Source organism: Brachyhypopomus gauderio, chromosome 1 (assembly GCF_052324685.1).
Source record: "Brachyhypopomus gauderio isolate BG-103 chromosome 1, BGAUD_0.2, whole genome shotgun sequence".
Classification (NCBI taxonomy): domain Eukaryota; kingdom Metazoa; phylum Chordata; class Actinopteri; order Gymnotiformes; family Hypopomidae; genus Brachyhypopomus; species Brachyhypopomus gauderio.
Window position 1 is genome coordinate 3,977,868 of NC_135211.1, and position 2,759 is coordinate 3,980,626.

At 46.6% G+C, this 2,759-nt stretch overlaps 1 protein-coding gene across 1 annotated transcript in view; it reads right to left on the reverse strand.

Moving 5' to 3' along the window:
• The window catches only part of sh3bp4a (SH3-domain binding protein 4a), a 26,857-nt gene extending 25,073 nt beyond the window's left edge, over nucleotides 1–1,784 (reverse strand). The window contains exon 1 of the mRNA XM_077012594.1: nucleotides 1,648–1,784. The gene's annotated coding sequence lies outside the window, so the exon portion shown is untranslated. The remainder of the gene's footprint in view (nucleotides 1–1,647) is intronic.
• Nucleotides 1,785–2,759: the final 975 nt, after the last annotated feature.

A 2,759-nucleotide genomic window follows, 5' to 3' on the forward strand; every position in this document is an offset into this window, starting at 1 on the left:
TTAGACGAAATGCGAACGGACAAAATGCCTCCCGCGGGTAACCCAAACCTGGCTCGATCGCGTACAAGCACCTGTGTGGCTGAGTTTGAGGATAAATGAGGTCAGCTGAGCAGATTAAGACCCCCCTCCCCTCCACCCACTGGGCCTGCCGGCCCCCTAAGCTACAACTGCCCCAGTCTCGCTCCACGTCTGAGTCGCTCCTCACGCGCACACACCAACAACAATCGCCCACAGGGCGAGCAGGAAAAGGCCAGAGGGAATATAATTCCGGGTTATTCCCAGCAGCGCTGCGAGCTGCTAGAACGTCGTTTGCTAGTGGTTTTCTTGGCGCACAGGCACATGTAGCAGATTGTATATAATCATGGGTGTTTTGTGTTTGGACTGGAAACCGTTGCGAGGCTAGGACGGCATGTGGTGTTCGCTATGAGCGCGGGGTGTGGGAGTGAGACACAGCTGATTCCTCGGGGAAAACCTCTGTGGAGCAGAGCCATAATGTCTCCAGATGACAGCCCTCAGAAACATTTAATTAACATTAAAATCACGCCCCTGTAATGTGATGCATCTAGGTAAGATTCAGCCTTACAGAATTAATTCCTCCATCATTTCCATTTATCTCAAGCCATAAAATACTTAAATTACGTCTCCAAGAAAAAGCTGACAATCCAGACACTGCAATTCATAACACTACCAGGTTCTGAATTATAACAGTACTGCATAAACAACAACAGATACAAAGACATCTAACGTCCCCTATAACGGACATGCGAATAGTAGCAGGATTCATGTTTTCTGAGCCAATAAATTGTTTATCAAGTTGCTAATAAATTGTTAAAGAGCGAAGAGTGTGTGCGCGTCTGGGGAAGAGGGTCAGGACAGAGACCGAGCAGGACACGCCACAGGTCCACCGGTCCATTCAAAATGCAAAAGGAATGCAAGAGGGAGGAGGGGGGCTTAAACGTGTAGGATGTCCGCCACTTGAAACCCACTGGCTGGTAGTCAGTACCGTGAATCCGTGAGCCACTGCGGCAAGGCAGAAAGAAGAAAACACTTTTAGTTAACCACAGACGAGACAATAGTTATCACGCAACCGGCGAGTAACGTTCACTTTTGACTACACCCACACTAATTGATGTTTCAGGTTGCTCTCCAGAACACTTCAGCAAGCAGTAACAACATACCTCAATGCATTTGAACGGTTAATACGCTATTCAAGTTCGGGAGTAACTTAACTAACAATCTCATGTACGGGGTGTCAAGAGAGAAGAAAACAGTCTAAATGATGGTTTTGCTGATGCCCTCACGAAAAAAAAACACTGACGGCCAAAGAAACCTGGTCATTAGGCGCAACACACCTATTTTACACAGCAGGACAGCATTTCTGGCCGTCTGTTTTATTCTTCGAGCCGGATTAAGTTACAGACTTGGCGTAAAAAAGTTACACGCGATGTTGTTAACGCGCAAGCGGCGTTTGCGGTTGGAGCAGGACTCGCTCGCCCGGTGAGTTGGGAATACCGGTCCCGACACCCTCACGTTGAACATGGTCCGTGTGGTCCAAACACATCGCGCAGCGCTTAGTGCTTGTTGAAAAATAAGAACCAACAAAAACGCAATAAAAACCTCGGGTTACGTACCAAAAGCGATACTTACGTGAACAGATAACGCTGGTGTGATGAGACGGTGTGTGTGCATTCATCTAAACGCGCACAATTGTGGACTTTCCTACTTGGGTTGATACTCCTTTGTGGGTCTTGGGCAGATTAGACTCTTACGGCAGGCAGCCTCTGTGACGTCACGCGGGAGGGCGGGGACTACGGCAGGCAGCCTCTGTGACGTCACGCGGGAGGGCGGGGACTACAGGGTCACGGCTGTCACCCATCGCCAATTTCAAGTGTTATAAGGACCTCCGGCAATTTACTACACGAAGGAAAATCATTTTCTTTGAGCTGTGTGATTCGTTAATTATTGTCATTACTGATATTGATGTTTACACAACACGATAAAAGTTTAGGAAATAGTCAAAGTAGTGACTAAACACCGTTATTTATTTTACTTGTTTTACATAGGAAGAGGATAAGATGGGCAGCAGAAACAACTGCGCGCACTGCATGGAAACAGACCCTTTTATATATGGTAGAATGCTTATCGTCATGAGAGAGAGAGAGAGAGAGAGAGAGAGAGAGAGAGAGAGAGAGAGAGAGAAAGACAGACAGAAAGCGAGACAGACTGTGAAAAGCCTCATGATGTGAGCTGTCAGAGAAAACACCAGCTCAAAAGAAAACCCGCTGCTTCGCTTTTCCCCTTTAATTTCTGAACGAGCAGCGAGTTTCAGTCAGTTGAAATGAAATCATAAGACACGTACTGATAACATTCAGTGACAGTGTGCCGTGCCCAGATTATGTGTATGTATAGTTTTTCCTATAATATATAAAGACCAGCATTTATTCACGTGCACAGTTGACAGACAGTCATCTTTATTCACGGTTGTCTCAGGCAACCATGCTTATTCACTACTGTTAATTATGGTCCAGTGACAGCTGAGGGATAGTCTCTCTCACTCACTCACTCACTCACACACACACACACACACACACACACACACGCTCGGGTATGTTGATGTATTTTGTGACATCTGACACGGAACCATTTCATCGAATTTCAAAACGCAGAGAAAAAAATCGAGCCCATTTGCATGCCGGTCTCGCTGTAGGATCGCAAAGAAATACCTTCACCAACGCTGACCCAGCTGCAGTGATGTCAAA